General features: G+C 40.4%; 1 protein-coding gene across 1 annotated transcript in view; it reads left to right on the forward strand.

The window, feature by feature from the left end:
• The first annotated feature begins 459 nt into the window (after positions 1-459).
• Positions 460-17641, forward strand: part of ZPLD1 (zona pellucida like domain containing 1) — a 79839-nt gene continuing 62657 nt past the window's right edge. The window contains exon 1 of the mRNA XM_026080559.1: positions 460-480. The gene's annotated coding sequence lies outside the window, so the exon portion shown is untranslated. The remainder of the gene's footprint in view (positions 481-17641) is intronic.

Genomic DNA, 17641 nt, shown 5'->3' on the forward strand with positions numbered 1-17641 from the left:
ACTGAATATCTTGCTAACTTTATGAGAATGTCATATGGACACCTAAAATAGATGCAAGGGACTCGATTTATTTTTAGAGAAAATCTTATTTTCTGTATTATGTTGTAAGCAGATTTATGTTCTTCTAGATTCATTTGGGTTTTCCTTATTGATAGTAATTTGTTTTCATGTGTTTCCTGTCTCTTTCTCACAGCCTGTTTAATCTCTTGGCATCCGTTTTGTATGGATGAAGAGAAATGGATTCAACTCAATATGGATTAAAATGGAATGGTTATTCTTGGAATAAAGTAAAATGCTTGAGGAAACATGCTGAATTCATGCAACTTCATTGCTCAAGGAATGAGATCATTGTTCATGAGAAAAGTCCAGGATTTGGAATTTGTTTCGACTGCTTGTTGATCACTGTGATCCCCAACTTGAGACCTTTCTGTAATGTATTCAAAAGTAAATGCAAGGAAATGGAAACTTACTTGCTTCCAGGTTAGGCAATGAGGAGTTTTATTTCTTTCTAGCAACGTGGAACACCATTCATATAAGTTTATTCTTTTTCAATGAACCATTGTAGTACTACTGCCAGCCTAACAGTTTTAAAATTCTGAATAGACCTAATTCTTTTTATGAATATTTTTCCAATTAAATGGACAACTATGTAACTTGTAAACAGGGAACTATTTCCACAGGGAGTTATCTTAATACTGTGCAGAAGTGGCAGAACTTGCAAACTGAGATCTGGTGTTAGGACGCTGAAAATGATGGGACCTTTTCAATTTAAGCAAGGGCTGCTTGTGGGCGGACATCAGGAGAAGTTGGAAGAAACTGTACCTTGTGCTCCAAGTGAAATAATTCCTAAGCATCACCAAAATCATGCCTAGGGTTGTGTCACTCCTAGCTGCTGGGTCAACAGTGATGTGAACTGGCAAAAGTAGCCTTATAATAGAGGCAGTAATGGAAAAATGTAAGGTACAGGTATCAAGGCCCCCCAAAAGGGAAAATGTAGAGTCTGACAAGCTGTTTAGTTGCCTTCTCTGGGAAGGAGTGAAGGACTCCTTAGTTTCTCAGTGATTCATATGGACCAATACAGACTTCAGCCTTTATGGTCAGAGTATGTGTATGGCTTTGAGGCATCCTGGCTCTTGACCAACTTGGTGCTGCTTTGGTTCCCATAATTACGGGGTCTGTCTGCTGCCGGTGGCTGTTCTGGTAACCAAAGATCAATGAAACACAGAGGTCTCCTGGCTGTTGCCCTTTTCCTGAGCTTTACCAAAGGTGTAGAAAGGTGTTTAAGAGCCACAGTTTGGCCTTGTGTCACTGAAGGACTCAACAATTTTGCTGGAATCTCTGGTTGTTCTGTGAGGTTTCTGTGGTCATTTTTAGAAATAGGACATGTATCTCCCAAAGTGCCAAGGGTTCACACTGTAACGTAATGGGGAGGGAGGGAAGTTAGGCTCCAGCAGAGTTTGTGGACTCTTGGGGGATTGAAGAGTAAGAGGCTACTATTTTTTTTCTGTGTTTCTGGTATCTACAGTTCCTGTGGTGACAAGCTAATTCCAGTTCTGTTTGAAGCAGCTGAACCTTGTTTTCTCTTAATTAATTCTTGACAGGAAAAAATAGTAAATGGAAGGTGCATTTTGTCACTGTGGTAGAAGGGAGATAATGGGGGCAGAGAGGTAAAAAGCTGCAGAGCTTCTTCTGAACTACTTGTGATTCCTCAATTTTGTGCTGCAAAGTACATAGTCTTCCAGGCAGGGGCTAGGGGGGATAAACAGCAGTAGGCGCTCCACTGCACACTGTCCAGACGTGTCCGTGACGTTGCCTGCTCCTGCATCACTTCATGGCCTCAGGGTGGGAATTTTCTCTGAAAGGCCTTCAGTCACCAGCCTGTCAGGGTCAGGTCTGTTTGTAGCTGCCAAGTTTCTCACCCTGACCTGTACATGGCTCCTGACCAGTTCAGGAGGGGAGAACGCTAAGCATAACTGGCAGTTGTGTAGCCATGAGATGAATTCCCCTCCTTCCCCAAAGGTCGCGAGCAGGAGTTGGCAGTGTAGGTAGGCATGTGCCGGGGAACTTGAAGCTTGTGAGAAGCCCTTTTGAGAGGTGTCTTGTCAGGGTGGAGCAAGATGGGTGTTTTAAAGTGGGCAGCTGCCATTATCAGGGTGCTAGGTTGTGAATGTAACCAGTCTGCACATCTTAGGCTGCTGAGAGTGAAAAGGCTGCAGGGATGGCAGGAAAATGGAGTGTAAGAATGGCTGTTACGGGAGCGGCGCTTCTGAGGCGATGGGCCCTGCAGGAGGTGCACCAACTCCCGCTGTTCTGGCAGGCTTTTAAACTGCCTCACACTGCTACTTTGTAGAGGTATCCTTCAGAAACTCTGCAGATTCCTTGTGGATTAGCTGTACATTTATGCCTGTTTGATGATTTCCATATGTTCAGCTTTGGAAAATAACTAATTATGGCTAACTGCATTGTTTTTAGATTTATTGATGATTGTCTGTGAATATTGGCCTTTAAGATGTAATTGACATGAAGCCAGAACTTAAACGGTAACAAACGACACTCTTCATAGCTTGTCTGGAGTCTCCATGCATTGTGCTGTTTACAGCAGTGTGCACTTATAACTTATGAGAAAATGAGAGTTAGAAACTAAAGATGTTTCCTTGTGGTCATATAGTTTGCAGTAATTCCAGCCCAGTGAATTTCCCTGCAAATAAAGAAGAGAATGAGTCCTATGACTTTACTTCTTTTATTGTTTTAAAATTGCTACTGCTATTGTTATAAGTGCTTGGAAAGCAAGAGTAGAACATTATTAGAAACTCGTCCCTTGGGGAGTGTCTTTTATAGTATTACCAGTGGGAAAGAGGTGATTGAGGGAGGGAAACATTTGTACTGAAACAGCAAGGATGGATTTTTTTTTTTTGTGTGTGTGTAACACACTACCAAATGTACAACCTTGCACCCCCTTCACTGTCACAGGAAATGAATGGCATTTTGCCTAGCAAAGTCCCCTCTCACCTCCCTATTGGTGCTCTGGCAGTATTTTCTGCCTCTAATAATTCTTACAGCATCAAGCATAATAGCCTGCAGTTGAACCTATTCAAACATGGCAGATATTTATGGATATTGTGGTGAACCGGGAGCTAGTTCTGGCTTTTCAGCATTCTCTCTCCTAGCAGTTCATTGTTGCAGGGCACCTACCGAGAGAACTTTCTCACTGACAGTTCATACAAAACGGACTTCTTGAGCTTTTAGTTTTGAGATCCCACAAAAGTGACTCCCAGCAGCAGTCCAGCTGTAAAGGCTGCCATTAGGTCTCTGTTAGGCTTATGGGACTGACGGTGAAAGCAAGGAGGGAGTAGGCTAGGAGGTGGGGGGAGGAGAAGAAGAAAGAAGGAGAAGGGAGAGACCTGTCCTGTTTCCTTCATGGTTCTTTAACTGATTTCAGTCTTGTAACCTTGAGCTGTTTTCGACTGTTGATGTTACGGTAAACTTATGCAAGAGGTGATCTGCCTTCTGGCCCCAAGCAGTTTCTGTTAGATGCCTGAGTAAAGCCTTCTGAGAGCTTTGTGCAGGCTTGTAGTGGACAGTGCGATCCTCGTTTCCCAGTAAAGCAGTGCTTTCCCAGATGAAAGCCTTTTCTGCCATTCCATTTGTTTGTCAAATTGGTTTCCATGTATTCCCTCTTTTTTTCATGAGGACTGGAAATTCTGATTAAAGAAATATTTGATTATTTTGCTCATTTGGATTACTGAATCTGCAACCCTGGTCTAGGTGCTGTGCAAAAAGGTTTGTTATCAGCTTCTTTCAAGTCTTCAATCTGCAAAGAAGTATTTTTTTGCAAGCCCTTTCCTTTGAAAAGGTGACTTTCCTGGTACCGAGGGTAGAGAAGGCCAGAGCACCCCAGAAATCTGAAAATGAGTACAGAGTGTTTGGGATAGCTTTTTTTTCTTTTTTTCTTTTCTTCCTTCTTCCTCTGTGAAAAGGTTTGCCAGTTTTAAATTTGAGCCCTGGAGGTGCCTCTCAAGGTTTGCAGCATCTGGAGCCCAGTGCAATGATCTGTTCTGCATGAGGCATGCAGATAAGTAGCAGCTTTAGCTTCCTCCCTGTTCCTAATGATATCAGTGTCTCTTCTCTGTGCACACTGTGCCTCATCAGCACAGACAGATATGTGCCTGCTTGCCTCAGTGCGACGCACAGGTTTTCAGACTCCCTTGGCTTTTAAAGCAGAGGAGTGGATTCTCTTAAGAGCAAGCCTTATGTGGCTTCAGTCAGTGGTCAGGAATTTCAGAATTAATATGTTCTAACTGGATAAACCCAAGTGAGTCAAGCAGCTACGTATGGTAGGGGAGAGATGATTGGAGCTGGAATGGTTTGCTTGCTGCTAATATCCACGGATGATGTTCTTCATAGTTCGGTGTTTTCATTCTCACTTCCCAGTCCCCTCCATCACTTTGTGTATTGCTGAAGATAGCTCTCTAAATGGAGCAGCTGTGCCATCTGCCTCCAATATTATTTCAGTCCTCACTGTTTTGGGATAAATTTCATAAAGTGTATTGCACATACATTTAATTGAACAAATGGGAAGCCTCTCCAGTTAAAAAAGCTTTGCAAATGACAAGCAGCGTCCAATTTCCATTCTAATCGTTACTCCAGGGCTTTAAAATACATGTGAATTTGTCTAGCAAAGGCTGATGGTATATTTGGGGCAGATGGCTTGATTCTGCAAAGAAGAAATGGAAGTGGCTTTTACTATAAATCTGATTTTTTTGGCAAAGGGATGACATAATAAAGATGTGAGTATTACTGAGACTGCTCTTTAATAATTATACTACCTTATGCTTTCCCTCAAGAATACGGTTAACTGACTAGAAAAATCTATTCAGAGCTTTTATGTTTGACGATAACAAACAGTTTAGAAACACCCCTTTCATGCTCTAATAAAAGATTAAAGAGTGGGCAGGTTATAAAGCAAAAAGACAAATGTCAGTTTTCGGAGAGATATCACAACCCCTTGTCTCAGATCTCATGAGAAATGCATCTCAAGCACATGATGTGCTTGACTATCAGAGGACAATGAGACCAGGTGTGGACCTAAAACCCTCTGTATTCTCTGTAATTTTTAAGGCACTTAGGGAGTGGGCAATTAAAGACTTTTTGAAGGTTTCTCTTTTTTTAAAAAAAAAAAATTTTTTTTTTCTTTTTTTTGCCTGAACCTTCAGTGTCTTATACATCTTCTTTGTGAAAGCTCAGGTTCGAAGCAAGATGTTTCTTAGTCATTTGACTAAAAGAGCCATTAACACAAATGGTGGGAAAAGAGGCAAATGTTACTGAATGCAGCAGAGGTGCACATACCTGTGGGATGAATAAGGTAGGGAAGTCTACAGAATTTTTATACTGTTTGTATGAATTCCCATTCAGCTAGTGCATGGAAGGAGGATGGTATGTCTAATATAGATTCAGCTGTTGTCCACAGGTTGGAGATATTGTGATATGGGATATCACAATTACTGGAATAAAACATGAACAAGTATAATTTCATGTTAGTATGCTTCATCTGTACAATAAGGACAGATATTGCTAGTGTTAGCAGTAAGGATGGACAGCCCAGATCTATTTAACTGAGATTCTTGTCTAATTGTTTGCTACAAATTCAGTCCAAGCTGCACTCTGCTCACACCTTTCTCTCAAGGTTTACTGAGCTATGCTCCCTCTCTGATGGCTTCCCTCCAAGGTGTATTCATACAACTTAGTTTCCGATTTCCTCCTGCCTCAGGATTTGGATTTCTGGGTGGGTTTTGGATGGACTTCATGGATTCTGGTATTCTTCAAGTTGTAAAGACTTTATGTTGCTACTCTTTTAGGCTCTCTCTAACTGGAAAATCACAAAGAGCTGGGCTCTGGAGCCCTTCCCCTTCCCTCTCCCTGCCCCCCTCCCCCATCATAAAAATAAAGTTAAGTGGGAACAGAGGACCAAATGTCCTGCATCCCTTGGAGATCAGCTCAATACAGAGAGACTTGAATTCAGTCCTGAAAGTTGCAGTAGCTGTTTAAAAAAAAAAAAAAAATCTATTCGTGATCTAATACAAAATCCAGACTTACTCACTTGAATTCATTCCCTTCTGAATACTTGCATATGTCTGTCTAAAATCTTAAAATATGCTTGTCAGAACATGTTTTATAAGAACAAACTTGATTGTGCCTTCAGATGGCATTTTGTTATTTGGGACAAGTTTTAAAAGTGAGTTATAAACCCCTGAAAAAAAAAGAAAGAAAGCTGTAACAAACCTTGACAGACCCCTTAACTACTGCAGCATTGGCAGGCACCAGCCTAATGTTCATAAACCACCTCGGTAATTCTTATTCTAACTGTAATAAGCAGGTATTGACCTCTGTTGTACTCAACATCAAGATTCATTGACCTGAGAGGTAAATATTGGTGAGAGCGAAGCCAGGGCCAGTACGTCCCTCAAGGAACTGTTAATCTTCTGTAGACTGAAAAGGAAGTCAATATTGGCATTATTTCATGATTCTAGTATAAAAGTTTGTTATACGTGCACACAAAGGCAAAGAGAAAAAACTACCGAAAATATTACGTAACTATTTCTCCGAGGCCTATGTGTAGCATTTAAGTCATGAAAGTTAATTATTTTTATAAAAAATATTCTAAAATGTTTTCTGTTGTGATACAGTCTAGGTTTGAACCAACAGCCAAGGAAGGTTGTGAGATCTGGTAAAAGGAAGTGGCAGTTCCCAAGTACTGTTTTCTCACTGTGGAAAACCCTGCCAAGTGCTCAACATCTTGCTCTTAGTGCCTTAGAGCGTGAGAGTCACTGTGGTTATCCACATCAGAGCAACCAAGTGCTTGTTGCTCTGCAGTCTCATGGGCCACAGTGCTCAGAACAAGGCAGGACCCTGCTGTAAGTGTGGCTGGTAAACGGGTTTGTGCACCGTCTCCCTGTCTCCCTTCCTGGACGGTTACCTGAATTTGAATCGAATCTGAGCTTTGAATTGAGTGTGTTCTTTGTATCACCTTGCTCCCTATTTGTCCCTCCAGAGGCTTCTACTCAGTTCTTCTACTCTGTTCCCTCGGTATCTGGACTGAGGTAGAAATCTTAGAAATGAACTTCCTCTTACGAGTATTTCCATCAAGTTCTGTGATTGAAACGCCTTTCGAAAACCATAATGAACTTTCAGAGAATGTGATACGCTTATTTTGCATGGCCTCTTCTGATTTGCTATTTGCACGGTAGAGCAGTAACAACATAGTGTTAGAAGAAAGGTGGATACACAGTGATATCAAATAACTGCTTAATGATGTATGCAAAATATGTGGTCTTGCCATTGCCATATAAAGGTGGTCTGGAAGGTTTCTCTGGGCTTGTGAAACAAGAGAAGAGCCATTTTGAGGGCCTTGCAATTTCTATCCCATTCCTTGGTGCTTCAGCTGCATTTGAAATGGAGAGGTTTTTCACACTAATGCTATAATATAGCATTTTTCCTGCTGTGTGTGTCTTAAATGGCATTTGCCTTTGATGAGCATACTGTAACCCTGTGGTTAGTACTGCTGTGGTTAGTGATTTTTGGTCCCACTCCTTGATGAGCTTTTTGGGAATATTGTCAATTTCTAAACAGCTAGGCAAAGATCAGGTTTCACTAGGAAACAAAATTGGCTTTTCCTGATTCCTGATTTGTTATTCCTCTTCTATTGATATGGCAGCTTAGTTTTGTTCATTCACTCAGGGAGTAGAAATAATGTGTGACTTGGGAACCTGCTGAAACACATTGGATAATAAGTAGAGAACAGTAAAAAAACAAGCTTGGAGACAAACCTGTAGGGTAAATTTCCTTCATATAAATTATTCAGTGAATAATTTGCAAACAAGGAGTACATTGGCAGAAAATGGGTTTGGTTTGTGAATGACTCACAAAGAGGAAATAGATTTGAAATCACCAGACCATTTACTCACAACAAGTAATTGGATTGGCTCATATTCTCCCTTAGGATAATCTGTAACTTTAAAAATTCATGTATTTCAGAGAGCTATGCAAATTTTTTTGCAAATAGTAGCATCTGTTTATCTACCTGTTGATCTATGCATACATATGTACTATGTCATTGCTATTTGCTGAAGAAATTTGAGTTCAGCCAATAAAATGGGAGTTTAACATTTAAATGACAAGAATGTGGATATATTTTACAGGAGCTTATATTCAGAAATATGCATGCATACAACAGTATTAAGAGGTCATGGTCAGTATGAAATACATTATTTTTATATATATATATATATATATATATATATATATATTTAAATGCCCGTTGATGATGAAAAAGAAAGTAATCTCTTATACTGTTGGTGGCTTTTGCAGTTCATCATCTAACAGAAAGTAATGCTTTGAAAAGTCAGCTTATTTTCAACTTTGACTCTTATTTGGTATTATTTCAGGTTTATCATGATATAGCAATGGAATTAGATCAGTGTGTGACTGTTTTAATATGGTGATGATTGGATTTTAGTCATTTTAAGTTTGAGGGGGAGAAAAAATGCCTAGGTCTGTGTTTCTAGATATCTGATTTTCAAGGGATACTTTTGAATAGGAAAAACTTGTTTTTATTGGCTCTTTGTTAAATGTCACACCAATATTTACTATACCTTGTAAACGCTCTGTGTTATATTCCACAAAATGTGAACTAGACTACCAAGAAGTAGTTTTCCTTGATTATCTACCAAGCTGGTAGGTTTGTCCGCTTTTAAAAATTTCCTTATTTGAAATTTTCATTGCCTTTTAGAGTGAGGTTGATTAGCCTCTCTTCAGGAACTGCAAAGTGCCACATGTCAAATATATTCTTCATTACAGCCATACTGCTTCTGGAAAAGAACAGTCTCCTGTTACCAACTGGCTGTTTTCGTCTTTTACATCTTCCATTATGGGGGTGTTCAGCTCCAGACTTCAAGGTAGTTTTCCTCTATGGAAGATTTATCTTCAATTCAGCCTTCTTATCGGAAGAAAAGAGAAGTGGATTGGAGCTCAGACAGACAGTTTTGCCTCCTTAATGCTGTCCCAACCTGGAAAGCTTCCTAGAATGAAATGTTACATACAGCATTCCAAAGTGCAAAGAGTGCTACTATTTTTTCTAGGTGTATTTTAGAAATACCTACAGCTGATCAGAAAATAAACACTTTTTTTTCCATCCAGAATAACTAACGCTGAAAAAAATAGAAATTTCATAAATGTGACTAACTTTAGTTAACCTGGAGTTTCAATAAGTCAATATTTTCCAGCATTTTTCCTCACTATTGCTGTAATGCTTGTAAAATTTAAAATTGAAATGTTTTGTGGAAATTTCAGTGAAATAATATTTCAGTAGAAATATTCTTACCTTGAGTGGTTTTTTTTTTTTGGGGGGGGGGGGGGGGATTGCTTGTTTTTTTCCTAGCTCTTTGAGTAATTTCCTGACACACTGGTCATGAATTCAGATTAGAAAAAATGTAAAAAATAATATGGATATACATGGTTGGTTATTGTGGCAAGGTTGCTACAGTCTGACCCTCCTATTAAACAACAGTAACAATAAGCTTTGTTACAATTTTACAGGATTGGAGCAATTCCTCTTTTCTAAGTTAAAATTACTTGTGTTTTAGGCAGGAAAAATTAGAGCACCATGGTGATCTACTGCAATATCCACTTTTAGATAAATCCTATGTTAAGGAGATAGATGTTATATTAGAGACAAGAAAATATTTAAAGAGGATTTTGTACAAAAGCTTCCCAGGCAGGAGATTTTACCCAAACTGTTTATTGTTATGTATGTATTTGCATGTGTCTTTCAGTTCTGTAAATGGCAAAATGCATGCCCTGTTAATCTGTCATGAGACTATCAGTTTGTCAAAAATTGATCAGCAACCCATTACAGATATTCATTTGCAGATATGCATTTACCTTTCACTGTGGAATGGTAGCACAGTTTTGTTTGAAGGATTGTTGCACAATCTAGGTTTCTTTCCTTTTAAATACAAATGAGACTGAGATAAAAATAACCCAGTAAAAGGGAAGAAATGTTTTTTCTAAAAGCTCAGTATTTCAGTGCGAAGTGTTCATTTGTTGCAGGAGTTACTTGCTAGAAACATTGTTGTTAGCGCTAAATGGATGTTCAATTTCCAGGCTCACAGCACTGGAGCTAAACAATGCTGCAACCAGTATGACCGTGTGAGTCAGACATGCAGCACTGGACTAACAAATTCTTGTGCCGAGCTCTATGTTAATCAGCTTCTACCCTGTGGATCCCTCGAATTTGTTTTTGAAGTGAGTACTGTCTGTTTTGTCTAAAGCACAGATGTGCATTTCCAAAAAACGGTGTAATCAGAAAAGTTCAGAAGACATTAAGAGTAGACATTGCCCATATTTTATCTTGGGTTTGCAGCATACTGACAGCACACACAGCAACTCTCTCCACTTTTCAGTCTATTACTCTGGAATGCCCCATCTTTTTTTTTGTACGTTACAGTGAGCAAGCTGTACAAAGCTGTGCAGTTCCATTTTGCTTCCGTTTGTCAGACTCTTCCCTTCAGTTTTTACCTTCTCATGTTCTTCATGACAGTAACTCAGGATATTTACATATCTCCCCTCCTGTCTCCTGTCCCTTGTTTTATCTTTTGAAAGAGCATAAAGTCTTTTTCTCTTCTTGCGTGAAAACCAGAAATAACTCCCCCCCCCCCCCCCCCCCCCCCCCCCCCCCCCCCCCGCCCCTTTAAGGTCTCTTGCAAGGAGGGACTTTCCTCACTGTCAAGCATGCTTTAGGAAGCGAAGGCAGGTTAAGGGTATTGTCAGTCTCATCAGAGTCCTGTTGTGTGAATTCGATTTACTTCTACTTTGGTAGAGCAGTCAGTTCCAAAGCTGGTAAGACGTGTTGCCAAAGTGGTGGGCTGTGTTTGTATTGTTTATTAAATTTGAGTCTGGATCCTTTGGCCTCGTACAACCTTCTCTTCTGTCTATAGAAGCCGCAGCCTCAGGCTAAAATGCCATCCAGATCTTGGCTTTAGGATTTCTCAAGGGCTCAGAGCAGAGCTTGCCAGAGCAGTGTCAGGCTGAAGAGAAGCTGTGTTGCAGCTGCGTTGTGCTGTTCCCTAATTCTCGTCCTTTGAATGGAAAGCAGAAGGCTTTCCCCCTCTCCCGCCTCCTTCTCCCTTGTGATGCCTGACTCCAGTGCTGGCTTGGAGTGGATGCAGGGAGTAGAAGCAGGTACAGCCTCTGAGGGCTGATCATGCAGTGGGTGATTTCTGAGCATTGTATCTATTGGGAGTGAGGAGAACTGGTAAAGATGGGGTCTGTGAGCTCTGAGCAACCTGATAGATACACCACTGATAAAGCAGACAGTATCTGAGTTGGTTGTGTGTGGATGCTCTGCCTGTGTGTCTTGAGAATGAGATGTAACATGCTGCTTTTTCATGGAAGACAAGCGAAGAGTGATATCTTATCCCCTTGCTCTCATGGAAGTGTCTCATATTTGTGCTGGAAGGAACTTGCTTTCTTACCTTGTTGTGAGGTCTTTTCCTGTGCTTTCCTTAGAGATGTGGAGTTAGGAATGGAAAGCTTGTGAGCTAGGCTTTGCTTTTATTTGCTTAGTGCTTTTGGGGGACCTGAGAGCATGCACTTGAAAATTACCAACCTCATTCATCATAATGCAGTGAGCTTCATGAAGCAAGCAGCATACATTTGTAGGCCTCGAATGAACAAAGCTTTTCCTTGGTTTCCAAAATACTGAGTGCTACTATGCTTGGCAGACTTTGGCTGTCAACCGAAAGTGGGAGAAAGGAAATGAGGTTGCTTTAGCAGACTAACTTTTCCTTCTCCTGTTGGCAAAAGAGGGAACACTTGATTAGCATCAATCTAAGATGACATTACAGGGACATTTCTGTTGGAACTGGGAAATGTCATGTTCCCTACGTGCAAGTGAAATGTTTAAAAAATAAGAACAGTATCCTCATTTCCTCTAGACTCTTGGTCTAGCTTCTACCACCTCAGAGGCTGATTGGGCTTCTGCTCTGGTATGCTGTCTTTGTGACTTCCTCCCATGCACCATCTGTCCTGGACATTAAGTAGCCTAGGTTTCTGTGTGTCTTAACAGCATTTAGCTGGCTACCCTTCCTTCTCCTGATCCAAGATCTTGGAATAAGGTTTAAGAAGTCCTCATTAGGGCCTTGAGGTTGGAGAGAATTTTCATTGCAGAACTTCCTCATTTTTCAGTAAAATGAGTTTAGTTAAACCTGAAAAGTCATTCTTATTTCTGTAGCATTTTGATTATGCCTTGTATCTGATCTTCACATATATCAAGCATTCCAAATACTTTTGGCAAATGTTGTCATTTCTAATGCCCTCTGACCAGGAAGCTCCTCAATAATGAGCCAGTGACACTTGCACACACTGAGCAAAAAGATTATTTCCACAGCCTCACACTTGGACATTGCCAAATGATGGGGTTAAATGGAAATCACTGGCTGCTGCAGGCAGCTCCCTCACAAAGCTATGGACCGAGTTCCCAGAAGAGAGCTGAGCCTGGCAGTGTTTGAGACCACCTTGCTGACTTGAGAAGTAGACCTGGCTAGGGTTAGCTTCTCTGCTTCTCTCCTACGTTGTTCCCATTTGCCTCAGTGTGTTAAGCTGAGGGACCAGAGAATGAAAGCATCCTGACTTCTTGCTCTCTTTGTGTGACTGTAGGAGGTACAGGTCAGACCCTCCAGAGAGCTACTTCTGCAGTGTTTGCTCTGCACACTGCTGTGTGTGCTTCTGCTCTCCCCTCCTGCAAGCAGCCAGCTAGTTGGGACAGACTGAAGAACAACTAGAGAAGGAGCCAGGGGACAGAGCGAGTAATTAAACTCCTACGCCTGGGGCTTCTGCTCGTGGGAGATGGGAGAGGGAAGAGTGAGGGCAGAGACCCTTGGGTTGTAGTGCCTCCCCCCGAGTTTGTGCATCATCTCTGAAACACTGGAAAAGAAATGCCAGGGCCTTGTTTGAAGCATGCTTTTCTCTCCTGCCCATCAACCAGGTACTGCTATTACAGTGTGTATCAAGTTTCTAATTTTTTTTTTTAAACACCCTTTTATCATGGGGCATTTTTGCCTGTCTCATCTTATAGATGTGTGGTGGGAACCAGCTAGCCTTTTGTTCTCTGCAGGCTAGTTTGATGGTATGTGACACCAATGTATTTTCCTGGTTTGTTTCCAAATAACATTTCCATCTTTCTGCATGCCTCTCGCACAGTGTTAGCAAAGTGGTGGGGTGATTTGCCTTGGTTCTTGAAATCTGCAGCAGGAGGCATCAGGGAGAAGTATATAACTAAATGTTTACAGTGGCATAGTGCAGAGAGAAAAGCTTCAAGGGTAATGTTCTGTTCTTAATCTAATAATGTTCCTTGTTCAGTATTAGTAGAAAATGACTCTTTCTGCATTCCTTCATATTGCTATATAATAAACAACAGCATAGTACTCAAAATATGAAGTAATTTAATAAGTTCAGGCTGTGTTATAGATAATGGATAACTATGCACAGGAGTATAGTAAATCTTGAATGACTGTTTTATTTCATTACCGAGTCTGAATGCAATGTTCCACAGCATTGCATTACCGTAACGCAGTATCATGCTGTAGGAAGTGTGATTACTGTCAGATCTGATTAAGCAGTTTTACTTCTGTGGCCTCCTGTCTCATGAGATCTAACAAACTATGCTTGGTCAACACCTGAATGGAAGACCTCCAGTGAAGATTTACGTATAGTAGGAAGAAGTCCTGGTTACTCAACAAACCAGGCATTTCCACACGTAGTCCAGACTAAACCAATGTCTCTGAGGTAGTGTTAAGTGTGCTAAGGCTTGCTGATGGAGCTTCTGCTTTCAGATGTAATGGACTGCTGAGACACAGGCCAAATGTTCAGTCTTCAAAATAGATTCTGTGGTTTCATTTTGTTTTGTTTTTTTGCTCAAGTAAGTTTTTCAGTATGTATTATCCCATTGTCCTGTGGCTGCATTTTAATGACCAGTGAAATGTTCTCTAATGGATTATAAAGATGGTGAAGAACTCTGCTGTCTTACATATATTGTGACTTTCTGTCAGAAAAGCACAATGGTTAAAGGAAATATAAGGAAATCAATTTTTATCAGTCATTGCAGGGCAGATGGAATTGGTTTTGGCTATTTCTTTTCTCCTCTGTGCCCATTTTCCCAGTCTGCCTCTTCCCACCATGTTGTGTTGACAGTGCAAGTTAGAGCAAAACAAGATGATGTTTACTAGTTTTCCAACTAAGCACTGGCACTGTCCTTCAATATTGCCCTGAGAGAACTCATGGCATTTTGCTCTTGCTTGACAGGAGACTGACAAATGGTGTGGCATTTTGTGATGTGCAAGAGCTGGGAATAAGGTTTGGTCCTTAGGCAACTAAATCAGTTAGCTCAGTTATATTTGTTTCATTCCCAATAAAGTTCACTCCTGGTTTACTAAACACCCAGAGTCTCACATTTCTAGTTTGTTTTACTCCTTGCAGGCACATTCTGTGGGTGTGGAAGGAATTGCACTTTAGGCAGTTGGCAGTTTGAGGCAAATGTGGCGGTTGCCAATTTTAACAAAGATCATGCTGTACTCTGTCGCTGTGTCGGATTTGTGCATGTTTTGCCAGTTCTCAATTTATGGAGGTTTCAGTAAACTGTTTTTCTGATTCCTACGTTTCCACATGACTTTAATTGAGGAAGTATAATACCAAGTGTTTTTTGTAAGAATTTTTTCCTTGGCATGCATCTTTAACAGAAGATCCCAGAACAGGAGCTAATTCTCAATGAAAAGAAATTGCTGGGATGTATTAAGCTGAGGAGATTGGAGAGCCAGAGAACTAGCCACGTATTTCTCCAGTGGTGGGACTACGAGGGTGAAGAGCTTGCTCTTTACTAGTGATAGATTTAAGGCTATAGAACTCACTTGGATAGGCCTCTAAAACTAGTTAACTCACAAGACTGCAGTAAGTATTGCGTCAGCACTAAGGCTTTCAAAATGCTATAAATGCTCAAAATAGGAGCTACTCTATATTCCAACGGTGATAATTTATTTTGACTTTCAAAAGAATTTTGACATACTCATTCATAAAAGACTGCTGAGGGTTCTTGGGTAAAGATTGTGCCCTTTGAGAGCGGGAACAAAGGCTGAGAATAAATAGCTAATTCTCAGTGTGGAGGGAGGTTAATGGTGGGGCAGGCTAGGGAGGAACTTGAAAGAAGTGCCGGTAGGAGTGAGGGAGATCAGAGATGCTATTTTAAAGAGTCCATCACCTACTCTTTAACAGCTTATTCACCACTGAAACTAACTTAAAAAACATCTAAGGGAATTTTTTTCTGTCTCCCTAATTAAGACTGAAAGTCAAAAGCAGCTATAACTTGTGCAGCTAAACTGAGGTCAAGGTGATGAATATTGAGGGTCCTATGAAAGGGTGTGATGAGGGCACTTGTAAGACAAACCTCCTGCTTTCTCTTCTTTTAACATTTGCAAAGAGAATGCAAATTTGCAGGATTTGATTCCATGTTGTATAGTCTTGGATAAGGCATTTAAATGGGCAAAATTGGCGAGACTTTTGTATTTCTCTTTAAAACAGGTATTTCTGTACTTGTATTAGTGCTAATAACATCTGTGTTGACCGAGACCAGCAGAATTTCAGACAGCCAGTGTTCCCCACCACTACAGGATGTGTTTTACTAAGCTGATTTCTTTAGGTTATCTCAGTACCTGGGGGAGCCAGTAAGTAAGGGGTCCAGTAATAGGCAGCCTGTGGATATGGAACTCAAAAGTGAACTTTGCTCTAAGGAGCTGTAAGCCAGCCTGAAAGGAAGATATGAGCATCACCTCCCACCCACCCCCCACTTTTGAAGATTTTTCCAGTTTGGCTGTTTTTATATAAAATGTGTCACATTTTCACAAAATGCCAAAATACTTGGATTGTACATGCTGTGTGTATGGGCAAAGGAGGTAAGGACTGCAATGAAGTAGGAACAGAACATCATTCTCTTCTGATTCCATTAGATTTGAGTGATAGCGTCCTTATTAAGTATTTGGCCCCAATTCACTGGCAGAACAAGCCCTTTATACTAACACTCCATCCTGTATATCTCAATTTCCTCATTTACAACCAGCTATTATAACATTAGAGCTGAGTAAATAATTCACAATCTATGATTTATCCTGCAAATAGTTTCTTTGATTTCTTGTAGTGGCTACTCAATAAACACTACTTTATATTAATAGATTGATCATAAGCCCAGTTCTATTGGCATTTATGTGCTGTTTGAGCTGTGGAGATGAGTTGTGAATAACTTTGTACAGACACCTTGGCATTAAGAATTGTAAGAGGAACAATTGTTTTTCGGTGAACGAACACCTTGGAAATTGTCTTTATTTTAAACATTGCCACAGCATGACCTCATTGCCATGGAAAGTAAATGCAGAAGAGCTCCATGTGGTTAAAACAAATCTTGTGCATATTTTCAAGTTAAAAAAATATAGTATTCAGTCACATCTTTGCTTGTCTGCCCTTTACTCGAGAGTTGCAGAAATTATTGTGCATATGTAAGGTGGTTGGTACTAATGCTACCTCAATTAAAGCATGCTTTCAGAGATGGCATATTACTAAAATGGGCTAGGAACCGTATGCAGACTATAGCCAGTTAGTCTGTCCTGATGATGTAAGGATTTTCCTGAGAAGTGACATTGGTTGCCTGGGGAGAAAGTGGGTGGAGGTTTGAGAGCACTCTCTAGCGCACACATTTCATCACAGCTTTTAATCAACTCTTTCCCTTCGCTCACTCACAGCATCAAACTGGTTTTGGAAAGAGGTGTTAAGCCAGCAAGACAGGCCTGTTTATTCTTGAGAGAATGGCAGTGAGCACAGACAGCATAATCTTCTGTGCAAGTACAGGTAGATTTTCTCTAACACAGCCAGATTTGTCTATACATAGTAGGGGTAGTAATACATACGAAGGGGTAAGCCGTGGCTAAATGTTGAACATTTCATTTCAAATAATTGAATTTTGCCCACTGAAACTAACAACACAGCTTTCCCAAGGGAGGCAGGATATGGCCGTTACTGATGGAGTAGCTGCCATATTGCACATGATGGGAATGTCAGAGGGCACCAGAGTTAAAGCACTGATTTTTTTTAATTTTAATTTTATTTAATATTATTATTATTATTTTTACAGCTAGAGCTAAAGAATTAAGTCTTGTGTCTGGGAGCTGTGTAACAGATTTTTTTAATCCTCTGTGGCTGTATAGGAGGAATGTGTGATGTCTACAAACAGCTAGCATTCACACAGAAAGCAAAGATGGCAGGGTTTTATTAGTTCATTAAGTCCATTCTCATGCAAGTGGAAGACATTCCTTGGAGAGAGAACTTACAAGATATTAAACCAGTGCTGACTTTACTCTTAAGCAAAAGGTTGAGTTTTAGATTCATCTCTAAATTTTCTGAAGACCACAGCTTCAAGTCACAGCTCTTCTGGTATTTTCCCTTATATTTTTCTACTTCAGTTGTATACCGATACAGTATTGTATATGAGGATGACTGAGATGATACTACAGTTCTTTAAGACAATCTGATGTGTATAGAGAGCTGAAAT

This window comes from Apteryx rowi, unplaced genomic scaffold (assembly GCF_003343035.1).
Source record: "Apteryx rowi isolate R43461 unplaced genomic scaffold, aptRow1 scaffold_524, whole genome shotgun sequence".
Classification (NCBI taxonomy): Eukaryota; Metazoa; Chordata; class Aves; order Apterygiformes; family Apterygidae; genus Apteryx; species Apteryx rowi.